Below are 23,070 nucleotides of genomic sequence, written 5' to 3'. Positions count from 1 at the left end.
CCAATGAACATATGTGGCTTCAGTTGACTTGCCATCAGCTGGTCCCATAACAGGTTTGGTTTCGTGAAGCATCAGGGTTAAACGGAATTGAGACGAAGCGATTGGCTACCCCTACAAACTTACTATGTTGCTATCGTCCGGTTGTCGTTCACATCAATCCTAAATGTCCTTCCGCGAGCACCACTGCCGGTGTTATTGTTACAATCGCGCGGTTTCCCCCTTACGGTCATCGTTCCCTTGGTTGTTGTCGTCTCGAATTATCAACGGCCAACACATGCCATAGGCACCTTCACTTCCATACTGTAGGCTACTATTACAAGTACCTTGGTGTCACAATATCTTTTGCCTCTAATGTTGTTGCTTGAAACAGAACCCTGCGATCTTTTACCAACGATGTCCATCTCTTCACATTTCGTGCCAAGTTCCAAGGTGCTACTCGTTGTGCTGGAAGTTACACAGTCCACATCATGGTCGATTGTCATCGTTTATGTCCTGATTCATTCACAAAAGTCGGCTCCCATAAGTTTTTTACTAGGGTTAAGGGTTCATTTGGAGTCAAATCGCTGATGTTCGTTGTCAACCACGTGAGTCGTTCAAATGCTGAAGTCGGTAAAATACTACATTTACCCTCTTGTCCATCGTTCTTCCGAGTTGAGCAGATACTACACGGTTTACTGCGGAAGTGTTGCAGAAGTGGTCGCACTTCTGGATCTAATGCACCAAATCTCTGAGTTCCACCATACGATGAGAAGTGAGAAAGGTTAATCATTGACGTTGCCACATCCGACTCAGGGACGTTTGTACTAGCACCTAACATTCTACACGGTTCGCTAGGCGTTCAGAGGGGCGTTCAGGTGTTACTTGATAGCATAGAGATTCGAAAAGGATTCCGAGAGAGGTGAGAAGGTCACATTCGAGTAGGAGACGATCACTGTTACGACTCCTATAAATTTGTTACGTTTCACGCTAATCAAATAACAGAGTGGAACCCCTTCTTCACTTGTTAAGCCTCACTGGGACTCACATGCACCCCACATTATTATTATGTGTGAACCCACAATAATATTGTGATTTGCATGCTCATCTCAGTTCCTCCTAACTCATGTCAAATGGTTCCCCAAACTCGAGTAGCAAACAAAGAGCATCACAAAACGTAAGTCGCGAATATTTAGGGAAATACCACCCTATTAGTCATATAACACGTGCAAGTAATACGTAAGTTCATACTGTTGTGTTAAACGTGCAATAGCAAGCAATATCATATGTAAGTGTTTACTAGTTACGCAGTACGATGAGTATACGAGAGACGAACCTTGCAATCTGGAGCTGAGTGTCATAGTCGAATTCTTTGTTGTCAAAACTGTTCGGTTATAGTCTGGTTTTATAAAAACGTTTTAAAACCAAGTTCACTATAACCAGTGGCTCTGATACCAAACTGTCACACCCCCAAAATACCACCTGCGTAAACCCCCGCGAGGCGTGTGACGTACCAGGATCCAAGCCACCAATCACATTGAACTCATAAATGTATTTAAATAAACTTTCATTCATTAACATAAGGTATTACAAATGTTACATGTCATTCATTGTATGCAGCGGAAGCATTATTAATTTGTTAAGTATTTCGTAACCCATGTGTACATAAACCATTAAGCTTGTATGACGATTCTTTGTTTCTCGACCCATGACCACTCCAGCCTTCCAGACAGCAAGTTCCACAAGATATAACCCTATAAACCTGCAAGCATGCAGACAAGTGTGTCAGACGACGCTGGTGAGTTCAAAGTTTTGTTAACGCGTTTAGTTACCAGATGTGTGTTTACAACTGTCAATGCTTAGTTTTGATGTTGTTATTAACTCGATTACCGTATGTGGCGACTAGATGTGTTTGCCCAACCCCAATGCCTCTATCAAAGCATTGGTCATGTTATCAAGGTAAATAGTTCACGCCCGTCCATTCCGGCACGGTGTGAGGGTGCCAAACCTAATAGCGCTATCAACTAAATACCTCGTTGCCTTCCCGGCAACACGGTAGATGTAAGGGGTCTTATAAGATAGATACTGAGTTTAATAACCAACATCCCAGTTAAACCGTTTACCCAGCATTCCCTACAGGAACGTTTACCAGATGTCCCAAACCACCGGGACGAATGCTTAGAAAAGTGCAGTGAACTCACCTTAGATTGCTCGGATTGTTAAGTTACTTTACCCGTTCCAAGTCGGTCAACCAAACCCTACCGTGGTTACCAAAGGCAGTCAGTTTTATATGCACATTGATCACATATTCTTTATATATATATTCCAAAAGTGGTAAGCAAGTATGGCACGTATTATCACACAAGTTGTAACGAGTATTCAGGCCATATGTGTTTTCACATTACAAGTTCATATATCACAATGACACACATTAACAGCTCAAACCTCATTCAAATGAACCTGCATGTAATAACAATCACTCATGACACGCAATAGTCATTTGGTTACAAAAATCCTGTATCGAAACTGTATAAAGGATGTGACCCAATGTATTATTCTGATATAAATGTGTGTGGCTCATATATATATATATTCTGTTAATCTAAGGCATTGTGCGGCCCTTAATCACGAGTCCAATGAAAGATCACGGCCCAAATATCAAAAATCTATACTGACAACAGCCCATTTTCTAACATCATTTAAAGTGTTGGCCATGTGAGTTAATAATTGTCCACTGTTATGATGATGTCGATCCATTTTTAATAATTTCCATTGAGATTCGATCATTTGAGGTCCACTAAACAACTTACACCTTCAATTTCTATTTCTATTTTGATAAAAGTTGAACAATGTGATAGTATCACGTGATATTATCTGGATATACATAGACATTGCTTGAAAACATTGGCCTTGCAATATTCAATTATATTCAATTATATACGATGAAACCCCCTGTTATGGCGAAACACCCTATTGGCGAGACACCCTATTGGTGTTTCGTCGAGCTAAGTCTTTTGTGAGGGAGAGGCTTGGTCGACGAAACCTATCATTCGCCGCCCCTGGGTTCTTTGTCGCTGTCTTCAACAGACAGTTATGGTACTCCTTAAAACCCTAATCGCCATTAACAGTTACAGCTCTAACACTTAATCATCACTTATTCGACAACATTTTATTCGAACAATTTGCACAACGATTCTTCATATTTAATTCCTCAGTTCTTCGAGTAATATTTAACCATCATTATCAACATTATCAAAACATTTGCAAACAGGTTATCAATATTATATCGATTTAAAGAATGCATCTATCATCCATATCACAAAGTTTTCATAACATAACCCAAACATTACAATCATGCATACATATCATTAACACTTCACATGCAATGGATACTAATCGAACAAGGTTGTAACCATTAAGATTATACTTACCCTACGATGTACTAAGCACAAGAGATAAGTTCCAAGGGAGAAGAGACTTCGAGGGGTGCCTACTGTCGTCGGGTTGAGAAGAGAGGTTGCTAGGGTTTTCTTATATTCTCCCATTCTAATTTACGTAACCCCTAACTCCCTTATGTACAATCTTGCAAACTCAAAACACAGTGCGGGCTCATGAGTTGTGGACCAAGCATAAGAGTGGGCCGGTGCTAAATATTATTGCGGGTCGGGTTGGTTAAATGGTAACACAAAAGGGTGAGGTGCAACTAGAGAAAGTGTGCGTGTGCGGCCCAAACATTACCGTTAGGTCTAATGAGTTACGTGCGGCCCAACTATGGCCCAACATAATAACTACACCCTTAGAATAGCCCAACATACACGAGCATGCTTACGTAAATCAAATTCAACACAGTCAAGAGCATGAACGAAGAAGGATGCGAATCAAAATTACGAGGCTAACCTTAGAATTTCGAGTTGTCACATCATCCCCAACTTGAAAGAAATTTCGTCCCGAAATTTGATAAGTAGTCCAAAAACGGCAAAGTGTCAGATCAGGATGACTGTGGATTTTCGCCGGGTACCACATGAATGATGTAACTGTCGATTTTAAATAGTTAAGAGATATATAATTTCCATAAAAATAGTCTTTTATTGTTTAATAGATATATTTTCCAAAAATAAAATTATTTATTAAATTACCTTTATACCATTTAGTACAAAATCCCTAGATGCCACATGTCACTCTTAGAACACTTCCTACACTTTGTAGGAAAACTAGACTTTGTAGCCAACTCCCACCTATATAATTCATGCATTAATCTATCATGGTATAACCAATTATAAGTATATCCAACATACATGTATTCAAAAATATTTGAAATTTTATAAAACGGATTTTGTTATTTTACATGTTTAATGATTTATACTTAGTGAATGTTAACAATTCTTTTTTTTTACTATATTTATTGTATTGTCTAAATAATTACCATATTCGGTTATGTATATTTTTGAAATTTTTTAAATTTGAAATATGTTTATTTATGGTCGATTTCTAAATCAATTTTCATCATTCTTTAAGTTGTAATTATCATTTATTAACTTCCTAACTTAACAACCCTATAACTTAAACTTATTTTGTTTGTTTATAGAGCAAATTAAGACCAATCAAGTTATTATATTACTAACTTTTAATTTTAAACCATAAATGTTATATTATATGAAACTCATTGTTATTGAATATTCAGTTATGTATATTTTCGAAAATTTGAATTTTGAAATATGTTTATTTATGGGAGATATCTTAATCAAGTTCAACCATTCTTTAATTTGTAATTATCATTTATTAACTTCATGAAAGATTTTATTACGGTGTTAGTATAACTATAGAGCAAATTAAGATCAATCAAGTTATAATTTACTAACTTTTATTTTTAAAACATATATTTTATTATGGTGTTAATATAATGATAGAGCAAATTAAGATCAATCAAGTTATTATTTTACTAACTTTTATTTTTAAAGCATAGATATTGTATTATATGAAACTCATTTTTATTAAATATTCAGTTATATTTTTGAAATTTGAAATATGTTTATTTATGACATATTTCTAAATCAATTTCAATCATTTTTTAATTTGCAATTATTATTTATTAACTTTCTAAATTAGCAACTTTAATACCAATTAAGTTATTATTTTACTGACTTATAATTTTAAAGCATAGATTTTAGCAATGCGACGGAGGATTCATTAGTTATATATCATGTTAGATGAAAGACAAATGTTTCTCACATGACCACGAGTCTATGTGCAAAACCGAGAAAAAAATAACTAAGTCGATCTCTGACTCGCACGTTGCGATAGACAAATAACGTTAAACCCCACACGCACGTTGCGGCTTGTTAACTCAGAAATTTAGAACGACACGTTAAATGGAGAACTTATGAAAGATGAAAAGTATATAAGGGACCAAAGTTGAAAGCAAAAAAATTGTTGAGATTAAATTGCAAAAGATGAAAAGTTTTGGGTTGAAAGTAAAAAAAATAAAGGGGTTAAATTGCAAAAGATGAAAACTTTTGAATTAGAAGTGAAAAATCAAATTAATCAAAGGGGTTAAAATATCAAAGATTGAAACTTTAGACATAAATTGCCAAAGATTGAAACTTTAGAGTTAAAAAGAAATCAAATTTAGATTATAAAAACAAAAGAGATAAATAGATTTAGTTAAACTGATGTTTAATATTATTATTATTTAATAAATAAGATAAATAGAAAAATAAGGATGAGAAATTGCCAGAGAATCGAGAATGACACGTGTCCAAAAAGAATTTTTATTTATTAGTATAGAAAGAAAAGATTCATTTATTTGAATAGGGGATGGATCATGAGAAAACTAGTTTAAATGAGAAAACCAAAAAACAAACTAAAAAAGCCTAAAAAATATACCAATTTTTTATACAAATTTTTATAAAAAAATCGCTAGTTTTTATGCATGGAAAAAAAATTTCAAAAACAAAATAAAAAAAATTGTTGTATTGCACATGTGCACTATTACAGATATAGTGCAAATATGTAGTACACATATAACGCACATGTGCAGTACAACAATTTTTTTTTAGATATAAAAAATAACGATTTTTTAATAAAAAATTGTAAAAAAAAATTAGTATGTTTTTTAGCTTTTTTTAGGCTTTTTTAGTTTGTTTTCTAGTTTTCTCATTTAGATGTAGTTTTCTCATGATCCTCTCCCTATTGAATATTAATATATATTTTTTTAATTTTGAAATTTGAAATGTGTTTATTGATGGCAGATTTCTAAATTAATTTCAATCATTTTTTAAATTTTAATTATCATTTATTAACTTCGTGAAAGATTTTGTTATGGTGTTAATATAATTATAGAGCAAATTAAGATCAATCAAGTCATTATTTTACTAACTTTTATTTTTAAAACATAGATTTTATTATGGTGTTAATATAATTATAGAGCAAATTAAGATCAATTAAGTTATTATTTTACAAACTTTTATTTTTAAAGCATAGATGTTGTATTATATAAAACTCATTTTTATTAAATATTCAATATTATTTTTAAATGTGAAATATATTTATTTATGATATATTTCTAAATCAATTTCAATCATTCTTTAATTTGCAATCATTATTTATTAACTTCCTAAATTAGCAACTTTATGACCAATCAAGTTATTATTTTACTAACTTACTAGTGCTAATACCCGCGAATTTCGCGGTGTTGAGAAATGATATGTTTGTACTTTTGGTAACAGTTTTAACCTTTCATACTTTTAACTCTTATAAACGCCACATAAAAAAATAGTTTAATAAACCCCAATTTACGAAATCAAGTTAGATGAATATATGATCAATATATGATAAAACCCAATTTACGTAATTGAGCTAGATGAATATATGACCAACAAATGGTTATAATCTTTTTATATAGATGCAAAAAAAAGTTAGCGACATACAGTTACATATCACTCTCCACCTTCTCCCTTGTAGTGTACTTTAAAAATACCATGAGTACCACCTATTTTCCAACATTCATGCTACCTATAACTTTAAAAGACGGTCTTTAACATAAATATGATAGATAAAAAATAAACAAAAACTCCCATGAATGACCATCGTTGCAGTGTTTCTTATTTGTCTGCCAAAATTTTACTCTTTTTATTAGTCAAACACAACTAATATTCCACACCAAAACATAAGATTTACATTAAGATTATATTTGAGTTTTGACTTGTGAGACTTGAGCCCCAGGCAACTACATCTCCAGCCATTAATCTTTTACATGCCAATTTTTTTTTCTTGTGTACATTCATTTTTTAATACCAATAACTAATCATTTCATCACATTCTCTATACATATTTATTTAATTTCCTACTCTTATTAACAAATAGAGCTAATACCCGCGAACTTCATGGGCTAGACAAAATAATACGTCTTGTTGGTTTGAGTTTTAAATATGAAGCAACCCTATCTCTGAAATAAGATGAGCGTAAAATGACTGGAGATTTATAAAGTTAAATTCATAAATGAAAACCTCAAATATTTGGCAAAATAACAAAGATTTGTTGAAAAAGAGATATGCAACTACAAACTCAAATTCACAACTATTTTGCAGCTATAGAAGCAAATCTTAACAACGGGCTATACAAACATTCACTGATGCTGGAATGTCCAGGTTGCCTACTTGTAACACTTGTTACCATCCAAACAATAACCTACATGTTAATTACTATCAAAACAATAACATTCAACATATGATTCACACATAACACAACCATCAATGGACAATATCAATAATTAATAAATCGTAACATCAATAACTAATAAGGCATGTCATCAAATATTTGCATTACAACAATTCTAAGAAAACATCTATCTTGTTCATCTCAGATACAATATTTCATAAGGTCCAACAGTTACCGGTTACCACTCGCATTTGCATGTATCATCAACATTTCAAATTTTACATACTTGGAGAAACAAAACTGATGACATCTGGCCTGAAGCGAATCATTAAACCAAGATGAAAGTACCTGCACACGCCCCTAGGAAGTCCTCAACAACGGCAGTCATGGTGCCGGCCAAGCGGATAGAAAATACTACAAAAGATAAATGACTTAAAACTTTTAAATGGCTTCTTTTGTTGACAAAATCATTACCTTTGTTCATCTTAAAGGTCAAGATTTTCATAGATTTTAGGGCCTGCCATGAGACTGTTTATTTAAAAGGATTCATATTTGTCTATTGGTTATTGACATAATTTTATAAATTAACTTACTGAATTTCCCCAAGTAAAGATCCTTGTTCCCGGCTATGCGGCCAATCCAACCTTGCCATCTGCCGTGATGATGGTGTCTAAACATTACAAACAATAAACCAGCTCATTTTAATTTAAGTAGTAAAAATATAAACTGATTTAGGGGTGTGCATGGGTCGGTTTGGGTCGGTTTTCGTTCAAAACCATAACCATAACCGCAATATTGGTTAATGGACAACCATAACCAAAACCGATTGGTTATGGCGGTTATGGTTAATCGGTTTTGAAGGTCATAGCGGGTCGGTTATGGATGGTTAACCGTCAATTTAGGCCTACCTAAAAATAGCTTATTTTTTTTGAACATGGAATAATTTAGACCTACCTAAAAATAGTTATTTTTTTTTAACATGGAATAAATTGTTATTACATATTACTATGCGTTAGTTATTGAATAGTATTAAAAATACATATAATCAATGATATTAATACCGATTATTACCGAATCTTCTAACAAAGTGATATGATATCTTCATATAAATTCATATAAACATCTTAACAGAAACCATATGAAATAATCACTAAATACTAAAAATGTTGAACCAAAAATATCAAATATTAAAAAATGGTGAAAAGTCCTAAATCTAACTAAGATTTAACCATGTCGGTTCGGTTATGGTGGGTATAGAAATCTTAATAACCATAACCGACTCGCTACTTTCGGTTTTTAGAAAAAACCATTAACCGACCCACCGACTTTTGATTTCATTCGGTTCTTTCGGTTCGGTTTTGTCGGTTAATTCGGTTTTTTGCACACCCCTAAACTGATGAACATATGTACTGCATTATTATAAATAATAAAAAATCCTTTAGATCTACCTTATAACTCCTTGCTAGACTAAGGCTACCCGAGAGAAACCACCTTCTCCTAAAAACCAAAACGATAAAAGTTAATTATAGCTTTTCTAATGGCCTAAATAATATATAACAACGACGACGTAGACAATTTTACAGTTTCAAATTGGGAATAAGTTCAAGTTTAGCGATACAATAGATTAATTTTTTATAAATATTTCACATGTATATTTTTTGAAAACTCCGATAAAGATGGAAGATATATACTTCTATTTTCAATCTTATAACAAAAAACCCTATGAATACGCTTATTTTTTCAGTCGCTACATGTATTTTCTAAAGAGAAAAAACTAATTTCCCGCTATTTCCTCGCTTTTTATGTGCTAACAATCAGATAGCGGCATAGCATCGCATCGCTACGCTATTCACTATAGCGGGCGCTATGCTCGTTGTCGATAACTATGATACATTAATGAAAGAGTCCTTCAAAGTAAATGAGAATCTTTTCTGAATCATTCAGAACAGAAAGAGAGAAGATAATAATAATCATTTGATTAATGGATCTTCCTAGAAAATATTTAATAAATTATGGTATTTATGACCGAAAACCAAATTAACTACCGAGCATATTGGAAAGGACAGACATGGGATGACTGTGCATTGTTGGGATCTGAAGTATACAATGAAAGTTCATCTTTTGCCATATCTTGAAAAGCATCAGAGAAAGATCTTATTAGTCGTTTAGATGATAGAAGATCACCTTCAATATCACCAAACTTCCATAACATGTAATCTTATTTCCAGTTGTTAAAGTATACTACATTTTTAAGCGATGATAAAAAGGAGCTGTAATTATCATATAAAAAGCTTTCATCACCTAAAAATAACAAACTGATATTAGAATGAAAAAATACCTGTGAAATGATAGCGAAATAATGTGAATTGGCCTGCAACAGACATTAAAAAATAAGTTCAGTACAATTAAGATGTTGATCATACCGTTGAAAAGTACAATTAAGATGTGATCATACCCTTGAAAAGAACCGAACTTTCAATCAACTGCAAATGCAACTGAATCTGCTTCTTAATTTTTATCCAATAATGCCACTATTCTAAACATAAACAAATCCCTTTACATAACTATCCATAAGCAAACTAAACGACCAGTTAGCTTCAAATAAAGCATAAAAGCATAAACAACATGTAAGCATATGTTTCTGAATCTCTCTTGAGCATCACACATACTAAAAGAACTGAATTCTCTTCTTCCAAATCTTCTCCCTTTTTCTGAAGCTTCTTAACACTATTCAAAAAACGCATCAGCATCCCCATGTGGTCGCTTCTTCACCACCACTCTCCGACCAGTGGAGACACGTGGACTCACTCTTATCCTACGTCCATCATTTCCGCTTCCCATGTCTTAATATTCATCTCCTGTAAGCATAAACATGACGCCAAAAATTACTTTTAATTGATGGTCTGGCAACACCAAATCTTTGTATGTAACTTGTATACAATTTATAGCTATAGAATTGATGCTTTATCATACAAATACAGCATATTGAGAAAGACAATAGGCAATAGAAACAACAGCTAAAGCAAATGTGTATATTCAGGAGATTGTATGGCATCGTTCTGTTTCAATGAAGTTACGTAGGTTCAGCTCAAAGTTTATTTGAGAGGGGGCAAGTACCTGGATCATGAAGTGTCCACTTTATAGCTATAAAATTCTTAAAACCAATACTGGCAAGCTGCCTCATTGCCAAATCACAATTTCCATCTACAATAATTTGCTCCTTACTAAATGCTCAGGAGTATACTGAAAATGTAAACAAAATCAATCTCACATTAACAAACAATTCAATTCATAATCAAAAATATATATATCATCCACCAACACATAATTCGTGATATTTTGGTCAAAATCAACGCAGAAAACGCAATTAAGAACCAATATGAAAAAGATTGCACCAACTGAATATTATATAATAATTATATGAGATAAAATGTACATATACTCAAGTTAACACACAAACATGTACCTTTCGTTCACCAACTAACTTTGAAATGAAACACGCAGCTCGTAGGGGTCGCCAAATTTCTAATAGAAACCCGTGTCACGTTTCATTTTGTTTTGCACTGATATCAACACAACATCCCACTACCATCGATTGTACACCATACCCGACACCACCAGAGGAAGCTTCATCCTAACTTATCTATGGCTAGAGAGGCTGAACGCACCTGAGTAGAATGGCAGGAGGCCATGAGGTGGTTGAATGCGAATTAGAGTACGAATCAGGAAGGTCGTGATCGTAACTTGAAAATCCACAAGCAGCGGTGAAACTGTTATCAGAATCATAATCCAATTCGTTGTCATCTTATATCCAAAGCTTGAGCTCAACACTTCAACACAAAATTTGTTAAACTGAGATTTTCATCATAAAACAAATTAGTTGGAAGGCTACCACCATTAAAGTTATCGCTCACATCTCTACAACCAAGTAAATGGAATTATTAGGAAAAAAAAGTAAACCCTAAAACACAGACACATTCACACATATACAATGGTGTGGAACGAAGAAAATTGTGACAACCCGAACTTTCGAGGCAAGTAACGCTCCATCTTTTGATCCTTACTCTTCGTTGTTTTCCGCTAATTCGTTAAAACAGTACACTAATAGTTAAAGTATGACGTAATGGATCGCGCATTAACCTTGACCACTGTTTAATTAGGTCGTTTACTTGGGCTTGAGCCCATGTCCTACAACCGGCCCAACATGATTCATTTGCTCCGAAGCATAACCCGTTTCCAGGCCCGCATCTCTGCGGCGGTTATGAACCCGGGGACTTTCCTGAGCATAAACCATTGAGTTGTCAAAGCCCAATCACATCGGCCCAACTCTTGCATTGTTTGTTTAGTTCCAGTAATAAGCCCAAATGTTGTCTATTGTCTAAGAGTATATAACCGGCCCAACATACTTGTTTAATAGCTTCCTTTATAATTTGATTAACCGGCCCATATCCCAGACGAATTGTAATCGAAATCAAAGTCAACCTAGTTTAAAACTACAACAAACTCAACCTTTCTCTCTCTCTAACCTACGTACGCAGCAGAGAACCCCCCCCCCCCTTCGCGAGACATCGTTGTTTTGGATCAAGTGTGCGGTGAGTAAATCATTCTCTTGTTATCATCGTTCTTTGGTTGCTATTAGCTGCTCGAGTAGGTGTTAATTAAAAAGTGTATTGATTAGTTATGCATGAATCATCGATGGAATTGATTTAATGTTGTTGTTATCGGTTAAATGGATGTTTGTATGTGAATAAGGATATAACATGAATTAGTCATAGTGTCAGAACTCAGAACCTGTCTGGTAGAACTAGTCGGCACATGCTACTGATCAAAAAAAAAAAAAGGGATTCAAACATACTGTTGGTTTTTTTTTTTATTATTGTAAACAATATTGGGGATGGGGGTAAAACAACAATAATGGGCCGACAAAAGGGGCTTGATCTGGTAAACATTTACATGAAAGACTGACTTAGTTAAATAACCAGTTGGGCTAGCCAACTCCTTAAATATATGCTAAGTAAAGACGGTGGCCTTGATTGGTGTGAGTTGTGGATTGATTTTTGTAAGTGACTGGGCTGCACGTTTACATTTATATTAGATCAACTACACTGGGCCGCATAACATTCCAATGGATCTTGATTGGTTGTTGGGCCGCACCCTCGGCTGAGAGGTGGGCAGATCACGTAATGGACACAGTAGCACTAATGGACTTTGAGGGGTATGCGAATAAATTAAGTGTGCACGTAACATGAATGGACTGTTGCTAGTTTAAATTGTAAACAGGTAGTAACAATTGAGTTAGGCTTCTGAATTGGTTTGAATTGGTAAACTAGTACGGTTACAATGTGTGGACCGAATCCTTGGCAGGCTGTTACATGTTAAGTAACGATTCGATGGCACATGGTGAACGGATTAACTTTCATGACTTGAATTACATGTGTTTGCTACGTGTGTAATAAATGTGCATTATTTGAACACAAAATACGTGGATTAATTGTACATGAAAGATGTAGTTTATGTGCACCTGAGACTGATGGTTATCGATAATTATGTTAGGACGTGTTTGATTAACTGCTAAACAAGAAACTAATCTAACCGAGCAAACCAAAGGTGAGTTCATTGCATTTTCTCAAGCATGCGTCCCGGTGGTTTGGGACAACTGGTAAACATTTGGAAGGGAAACATTGGGTAAATAACTTAATCGGTTTTGGTTATTGCCTGGAGGGCAATGGGGGTGATTAGTTGATAGCGCTATTAGGTGGGAAACCTCACACCGGGCCGTAAGGACGGGCGTGAACTAATTATCTGGGTATGGCTATGGTTGTTAGAGGCACACTCCTCGGATACATATGGGCACACTCCCTAGGGTATCTAACGAAGGCAACATAGCAATCGGTCGTTAAGGGGTACCCACTCCCCGGATACTTATGGGCACACTCCCTAGGGTATCTAACATGAGCAACATCGTAACACAACATTGAATCGCATTAACATATATCTGGTAACACAACACGTTAACGAAACCTTGAACTCACCAGCGTAGTCTGACACACTTGTTTACATGCTTGTAGGTAATCACGGAAGGAACTTGGGAACTTGCTGTCTGATGCTGCTGGAGTGGTTATGGTCATGATAAACATTTATATTGCTTGGGTTTAGACACATTTATACTTTTATGCTTCCGCTCATCACCTAGGTTTTGGTTTAACTTTTCAACGTTACATTATTTCAATTGGGAATTTCAATACTTTATAACTTGCGTTTGATATGATTGGTGGCTCTTTGTTGGATCGTTACATCTCCAATAGGGACACGCCCTAGGTGGTTATTTGGGGGTGTGACAGTTTGGTATCAGAGCCACTGGTTATAGAGAACTCGGTTTTAAAAATGTTTTCATAAAACCAGACTATAACCGAATTGATCCAAACGATGACCATGACACTCAGCTCCAGACTGCAAGGTTCGTTTCTCATCTACTAATGCATAGTATATCTAGTGTACACATATGTATAACATTACACGTGAATTCACACTTGGCACAGCAGCATGAGCCCTTATATTACCAACCCTTGTTATGTGATCTGTTAGTGTGACACTATCCATTGATTATTGTAATTCTTAACCCTGTGATACCTTACGTTTGCTGTTTGGATGAGGGGAACCTTTTAGCGCGAGTTAAAAGGCACTGAGATAAGCATGCAAATTGCCTTATTATTATGGGTGCACACATAATAATAATGTGGGGTGCATGTGAGTCCCAGTGAGGTTTAACGAGTGTGAGAGGGGTTCCGCTCTGTTAATTGACGTTATGTTAGAACACCACAGTCCATGGGAGTCATAGCAGTGATTGTCTCCTACTCGAACATGATCTTTTCACTCCTTTCTGAATCCTTACAAATCTCGATGCTATCAAGTATTATCTGAACACACATCTGAACGCCTAGCGAAACGTGTAGAATGTTAGGTGCTTGAACGAACGTCCTTGAGCTGGTCTATACCTTTCTCGCTTCTCTTCGTTTGCTGGGACTCTATGTATTGACGTCTTAGACTCCGAAGTGTGATCACTTCGGCAACACTCTCGCAGCATACCGTGTATTACTCAATCGACTTACTAGATCGATAGACAAAAGGGTGAGCGTAGTATTTTACCGACCTCAGTATTTGGACAACCCTGATTACCGGCAACGAACACCAGCGAATTGGCTTCAAACGGATCATTCACCCTAGTTAGCGACTTATGGGAGTCAACTCTTACAAACCAAACGGGACATACACGATGACAATGGACTGTAGAAAGGAATGGATAACTGCCAGTGCAACGAGCGGCGCCTTAGGACGCGGCACGGAATGTGTTATGATGGACCATGTTGGTGAAAGATCGTAGGGCTCTGTTTCGAGCAACAATAGTGGAGGCAACAGTCACGGCAACATCAAGGCACTCGTAATCGTAGTCTATAGTAGGGAAATGAAGGTGCCTACGGCATGGATAGCCCATTGTTAAATCAAGAAGACAACAACCAAGGGAACGACAGAAGTACTAGAAATCCTCGTAACAATAGCAACAACATTGGAAATGATGCTCGTGGAGGGGCATTTAGGATTGGCGTGAGCGACGCCAGGAATACAACAGCATGGTGGCCTGCACGTTCTTGATAACGAATCGACTGACGGCAAGTTAATTGAAACCTTATATGTTCGTTGGGATGCAAACTTGATCTCGTGGGTCAACTGTTCGACATTGACCTACTTCCCAATACTCTTGTAAGTTTTGACATGGTCGTTGACATGGACTTGGTTATCTATGTATCAAGCAGCAAATTCTCTGCAAAAGAAAATCGTGCGTTCCCTCTCCCAGTGGGGAGTCCTTATCAGTTTGAGATCATCATAGTGGTGCCATTGTTGGCATCATCTCAATCGTGAAAGCCCGGAAGTGTCTACGGAAGGGCTACTCTGCTATACTAGCTCTTGTCACCGATTCGCCACTTTAAGAAAGGAAGATCGAGTATCTTCCAGTTGTTCGTGAATTTCCTGACGTGTCTTCTGAAGAGTTACCTGGTTTACTTCCACATCGTTAGGTGGAATTTCAGAATAGACCTTATGCTAATCTTGATTTCCTTCTGGGATACAGCAATCCCTTAGGTTCGCTAGATACTATCACAGCTTCATCATAGGATTTTCGAAGGTTTCGCAACTTCAACCTCCTTAGCATAGCGGGGAGTTGTGAATTCCTGATAAATAAAATCGGAGAACGTCCTTACAGCTTTTGAAACCCAACCCTACAACACGCGAAGCATCGCTCTATCCGAGGGTACCGATGATCCAGCGATGTACCATGATGGTGTTACGGAGAGGAACTGCACGACCTACAACCTCCGGTGGGAACCGTGGTCATTGGATTTAAGTGGGAGGCATTTCTTGGACGGTACCGAAGGCATCGCTAGATGGAACTTCCGAACGAACACGGGATTAGGAGAACTATACCCACGCATCCCTGTAGGCGAACCTTATCACTTTCACTTGTCATCGCCGCTAGAAGTGAAGCAGTCACAGTTACACGCGTATGTCGTTTTGCAACACTAACCTTTACCCACCAAACTCTGTTTTGGACAAATGATACACTCGCGCGACCGCAATGTGACGAACCTCCCTGTTGTGCCATGCCGCCATGCACCACTACTGGAAATTACTTCTAGACAACAAATTTGCTGGCCAAATCCTTCGGATGTTTAATGGACCCTGTTTCGCTCGATTCCTTGTACGAACCTCATTAATTCCCTGTTTCTTTGATTGGCAACTGATAGAACAACACGCTAACCACCATACCATGATCTCCACCGATCACAAGATTAGCCCCCCAGGCGTTGTAAAGTATCTATAGATCGAGTTCGTCGGAACTCACTTCAAGCCATTGTTTTAGATCAATTTTCGGGACGAAAATTCTTTCAAGTAGGGGATGATGTGACACCCCACGAAAACGCTTAACGAAACTAGCTTCCTCAGTGACTGTTTGCTAAATTTCGGGGCGAGATTCCTCTTCAATTGGGGATGATGCCACAACTGAGCAAAACCCGCAACAACTCTGATTTCTTACTTCGTTTCTCTCACACTTGACGCTTGCCAATTTCGGGACGAAATTTCCTTCAAGTTGGGGATGATGTGACAACCCGAACTTTCGAGGCAAGTAACGCTCCATCTTTTGATCCTTACTCTTCGTTGTTTTCCGCTAATTCGTTAAAACAGTACACTAATAGTTAAAGTATGACGTAATGGATCGCGCATTAACCTTGACCACTGTTTAATTAGGTCGTTTACTTGGGCTTGAGCCCATGTCCTACAACCGGCCCAACATGATTCATTTGCTCCGAAGCATAACCCGTTTCCAGGCCCGCATCTCTGCGGCGGTTATGAACCCGGGGACTTTCCTGAGCATAAACCATTGAGTTGTCAAAGCCCAATCACATCGGCCCAACTCTTGCATTGTTTGTTTAGTTCCAGTAATAAGCCCAAATGTTGTCTATTGTCTAAGAGTATATAACCGGCCCAACATACTTGTTTAATAGCTTCCTTTATAATTTGATTAACCGGCCCATATCCCAGACGAATTGTAATCGAAATCAAAGTCAACCTAGTTTAAAACTACAACAAACTCAACCTTTCTCTCTCTCTAACCTACGTACGCAGCAGAGAACCCCCCCCCCTTCGCGAGACATCGTTGTTTTGGATCAAGTGTGCGGTGAGTAAATCATTCTCTTGTTATCATCGTTCTTTGGTTGCTATTAGCTGCTCGAGTAGGTGTTAATTAAAAAGTGTATTGATTAGTTATGCATGAATCATCGATGGAATTGATTTAATGTTGTTGTTATCGGTTAAATGGATGTTTGTATGTGAATAAGGATATAACATGAATTAGTCATAGTGTCAGAACTCAGAACCTGTCTGGTAGAACTAGTCGGCACATGCTACTGATCAAAAAAAAAAAAAGGGATTCAAACATACTGTTGGTTTTTTTTTTATTATTGTAAACAATATTAGGGATGGGGGTAAAACAACAATAATGGGCCGACAAAAGGGGCTTGATCTGGTAAACATTTACATGAAAGACTGACTTAGTTAAATAACCAGTTGGGCTAGCCAACTCCTTAAATATATGCTAAGTAAAGACGGTGGCCTTGATTGGTGTGAGTTGTGGATTGATTTTTGTAAGTGACTGGGCTGCACGTTTACATTTATATTAGATCAACTACACTGGGCCGCATAACATTCCAATGGATCTTGATTGGTTGTTGGGCCGCACCCTCGGCTGAGAGGTGGGCAGATCACGTAATGGACACAGTAGCACTAATGGACTTTGAGGGGTATGCGAATAAATTAAGTGTGCACGTAACATGAATGGACTGTTGCTAGTTTAAATTGTAAACAGGTAGTAACAATTGAGTTAGGCTTCTGAATTGGTTTGAATTGGTAAACTAGTACGGTTACAATGTGTGGACCGAATCCTTGGCAGGCTGTTACATGTTAAGTAACGATTCGATGGCACATGGTGAACGGATTAACTTTCATGACTTGAATTACATGTGTTTGCTACGTGTGTAATAAATGTGCATTATTTGAACACAAAATACGTGGATTAATTGTACATGAAAGATGTAGTTTATGTGCACCTGAGACTGATGGTTATCGATAATTATGTTAGGACGTGTTTGATTAACTGCTAAACAAGAAACTAATCTAACCGAGCAAACCAAAGGTGAGTTCATTGCATTTTCTCAAGCATGCGTCCCGGTGGTTTGGGACAACTGGTAAACATTTGGAAGGGAAACATTGGGTAAATAACTTAATCGGTTTTGGTTATTGCCTGGAGGGCAATGGGGGTGATTAGTTGATAGCGCTATTAGGTGGGAAACCTCACACCGGGCCGTAAGGACGGGCGTGAACTAATTATCTGGGTATGGCTATGGTTGTTAGAGGCACACTCCTCGGATACATATGGGCACACTCCCTAGGGTATCTAACGAAGGCAACATAGCAATCGGTCGTTAAGGGGTACCCACTCCCCGGATACTTATGGGCACACTCCCTAGGGTATCTAACATGAGCAACATCGTAACACAACATTGAATCGCATTAACATATATCTGGTAACACAACACGTTAACGAAACCTTGAACTCACCAGCGTAGTCTGACACACTTGTTTACATGCTTGTAGGTAATCACGGAAGGAACTTGGGAACTTGCTGTCTGATGCTGCTGGAGTGGTTATGGTCATGATAAACATTTATATTGCTTGGGTTTAGACACATTTATACTTTTATGCTTCCGCTCATCACCTAGGTTTTGGTTTAACTTTTCAACGTTACATTATTTCAATTGGGAATTTCAATACTTTATAACTTGCGTTTGATATGATTGGTGGCTCTTTGTTGGATCGTTACATCTCCAATAGGGACACGCCCTAGGTGGTTATTTGGGGGTGTGACAAAAATGCCCCAATGGTATCATTTACAGTTATGTAAAAATAATCAAAAGAAACTTGAAAAATACCACAAAACTAAAAGAGAAGGATAGAACATACAGAAGACAAATCAAAATTATAAAACTACACACATTAAAAATAATTTTACATTTCTCTTTTTCATAGGTCAGCTTCCCGAACTTGTAGCTCATTATCTCTCTTCTTGAAAGCCTTTAACAAAATTCCATTATTTTCAAGATTTGACATAACAAAATAATGAGAAGAATAAAGTAATAATGATGCAGTTTCGCATGCGATCAAATGGCTCAAGAACGATTAGTAATCAATGACGATAAATACGAACCAAAAGGTTCAAAAATAAAGTTCTTTCAAACAAATTCAATAAAAAAACTAACTAACAATAAACCATAAATCCCTTATTTATAGTTCAACCACGAGACTTATCAAATAGGAAACAAAATAAAAAAGATTAGGAAAATAAATTTGAATTAATAAAATATATCTTGGATGCTCTGCATCAAATAAACTCATAAAATGTAAATGATATAATGTACAGAAGCAACATCAAACATATGAGTGGTTGAGTGGTTTGGATCAGAGACCTTCATTGTTCGTGCATCCTATTACTTCATTCAAACTAAATAACAAAATAATAACATTAAACAGATACAACAATTGATTAAGGCATAATAAAAGATAAAATATGAAAACAATAATTTTTTTTGAAACAGTAGCAAAAAAACTAATCTGGAAAAAAAATCTATACACAATATAATCTAAAACGACATTTTTTTAACACAATCATACCTATTGATCTAAAACACAATGATACCTATATTTCTTTAATAACTATATATATAACGAACAAATATGTTAAATTGTATGGAATTAATAATAAACGAATTTACAGTAAAATAAGATAATGATCACAAATCTCGAAAACCCTAGATTAATCAAGGGTAACAGAATCAAATCGAACAAACTAATAACACAAAATCCACATTAATACCACCATTAAACACCAGAAGAGCGGCAACGACGGTTGTGAATCACCAGCAATGGCAACAAACAGCTGCAACATCAATCAGAGTGGAACCTATTGGAGAATGATTAGGGTTTAATTAGAAAGTTTGTAAGAAAATAAGAAGAAATATAATCAAGAATCAAGAATTGACTAATAGAAAAGGGAATCGTACCTTGGTGAAGGGATTCAATTTTGAGACGAATGAGAGGGAGATGTAAGATTGAAGATGCAGAAACCCTAGATCATTGTTGAAGATTAGATGAAATCGAATAGTGAAAACGTACATTTGGAATCGCCATGTAGAATACGACAGAGATTTAGAGATTTAAGGTTCTTGATTAGAAGAAGCTTCAATCAAAGAAAGTTAGGTTTAGAGCATTAAAGATTCAGAAAAAAAAACTTACATGTTGCTTACAATCGCAATTGGGGATGAAGATACATAGGGTTGCTTCACAGAGAGACGGCTAGGGTTTCTTCATGGAGGCAGAATGTGAATGAGGGAGGTGGAAGCGTGGTGAAGAAGCTGAAACCCTAGTGCGATATGTGAAGTGAAGTTTCTATACGGGTTATAACAATATATAGGCACGCGTGATTATGACCCATATTACAAAACGGGTCCGTATGACTCATGCACCACAGGGAAAATAAAGGGATGCAACTTTTGGCGGGAAAATGAGGAATAGAGGCTCTAGATGGGTGACATGTGTCCCCTAATTAAGGCTTTTATTAGGTTGTATAGATAATTTTAAAACATAGATTTTATAATATATGAAACTCATTTTATTGAATATTCAGATATATATTTTTGAAATTTTAAAATTCTGAATATGTTTATTTATGGCATATTTCTAAATCAATTTCAATCATTCTTTAATTTGTAATTATTATTTCATTACTTCGTCAAAGATTTTATTATGGTGTTAATATAATTATAGAGCGAATTAAGATCAATCAAGTTATTATTTTACTAACTTTTATTTTTAAAGAATAGATGTTGTACTATGTGAAACTCATTTTAATTAAATATTCAGTTATATTTTTGAAATTTTAAAATTTGAAATATGTTTATTTATGGCATATTTCTAAATCAATTTCAATCATTTTTTAATTTGCAATTATCATTTAGTAACTTCCTAAATTAGCAACTTTAAGACTTTTTAAGTTATTATTTTACTAACTTATAATTTTAAACATAGATTTTATATTATATGAAACTCATTTATTGAATATTCAGTTATATATATTTTTGAAATTTTGAAATTCGAAATATGTTTATTTTTGACAGATTTCTAAATAGATTTCAATCATTTTTTAATTTGTAGCCATCATTTATTAAGAATTTCAATCATTCTTTAATTTGTAACTATCATTTATTAACTTCCTAATTTAACATTATTTTTTTATTGTCGAATATAAAATATTTAATTATTATGGTAATATAATTATGGAGCAAATTAAGATCAATCAAATTATTATTTTGCTAACTTTTATTTTTAAATTTGAATTTTGCTAACTTATATTATATGAAATTCATTTTGGTTGAATAATTTTCAATTTCAATTTGGTAAGTATTTTCTATTTTGTATGGTAGGAAAATCTTTTTAGATGAAATACATAATTACTTGGTATATTACGATTTCAAATTCGAATTTAACTTCTTTTTCCTCAATTAAATATTTGAACACGTTATCTTTTAATCAAATCAAATGTAAAACATACGATATTTTATTAAGTAATTTAAATGTCAAAAAACAATTTTTATTATAATAGATTCTAAATACCATTTTGTATTTCAGTAATATTTAAACTGATTACATTTTTAATGTAGGTAACGTGGTGTTTGTTACACATTTGATATTAGTAGATTGTTCATCAACTATGATCTTGAATAAATTAATTTATTTAAGACAATGTATACTAAAATTGTTTCAGATTAAGAAATGACATTATCAATCATTATGAACATGTATACAATTTTATTTTGTATAAGATAAAACACATTAATAAATATATAAGTATATTGAGAAACTATCTTCAACATCAGCATCAAGTGACCAAGTTGGGTCATATGTTATTTCAAGCGTTGTGGATGAATTTCTTAACATCACTGATTTTACTCTTTAGTTTTTCTCGGTACCATTTTAGTGGTATACTTTTTTTTTCATATACACTTTTTTATTTATGATGCCTTTTAGTTAGTATTTGGTTTGTTATGTTTTACTATAAAAGATGGTCTAAGTTATTGGGACAATTTCTGCCATTTGCAATGATAAGATTTGAGACAACATTGTAAATCCCATGTCGAGAAAACATTTGAGACAATTGAAAAGGAGAATGGTTCAGGTGATGTGGAAGATAAGAAGGCTTTGGTTTGTACTAATCGTGACTGTGAAGGCATTGATATCTTCTCAATTCCTCGGTTACGATTTTACTCATTTTATACTTTATTAGATAAACAAAAAAAATTAAATCATTCTCGATTTATTTCTTTGTAACGTAAACAAATTCAAGACACCCATTCGCGTGCAATATTGTACTGGTACTGTGACTTTGACCCTGTTTGATTATGAAGCCTATATGATTCTCAAGAAATCCGTAAAAGAATTCTTAGCAGCACAAGGTGAGGTAAATTTTATTTACAACTTTATCATTAAACTATTTCGTTATCTTATGTATTCATATTTTACTCATATATTATAGGTGTTCAATTCTAGAAGGAATCTCAAACCATATCATAATCATTTGGTGTTTCTATGTCGGAATTTCAATCTAATCCTCCTGAATTTTCTAAGGTTATATCAAATGTTTTTTAGTTTTTTTATATAGTTTTAATTACCATTGTCTTTTAAACTATACTTATGTATTTGTTTGTAGGTCAAGTGTGTTAAACTGGAGACAACTCAACGCCCATATCTAATGTTATTTAAAGTAATGAGACATCA

At 35.1% G+C, this 23,070-nt stretch overlaps 1 long non-coding RNA gene across 1 annotated transcript; it reads right to left on the bottom strand.

Moving 5' to 3' along the window:
* Positions 1-19,862: 19,862 nt before the first annotated feature.
* On the bottom strand, positions 19,863-20,612 carry LOC118480384. The gene is made up of 3 exons (XR_004862349.1): positions 20,533-20,612; positions 20,301-20,365; positions 19,863-20,200 (listed from the first exon to the last, which is right to left on the bottom strand). It is a non-coding gene; the product is annotated as an uncharacterized LOC118480384 (long non-coding RNA).
* Positions 20,613-23,070: the final 2,458 nt, after the last annotated feature.

Source organism: Helianthus annuus, chromosome 7, assembly GCF_002127325.2.
Source record: "Helianthus annuus cultivar XRQ/B chromosome 7, HanXRQr2.0-SUNRISE, whole genome shotgun sequence".
In the NCBI taxonomy this organism is placed as follows: Eukaryota; Viridiplantae; Streptophyta; class Magnoliopsida; order Asterales; family Asteraceae; genus Helianthus; species Helianthus annuus.
The sequence above is the reverse complement of the archived record's forward strand: the minus strand, read 5'-3'. Positions and strand labels throughout refer to the sequence as shown.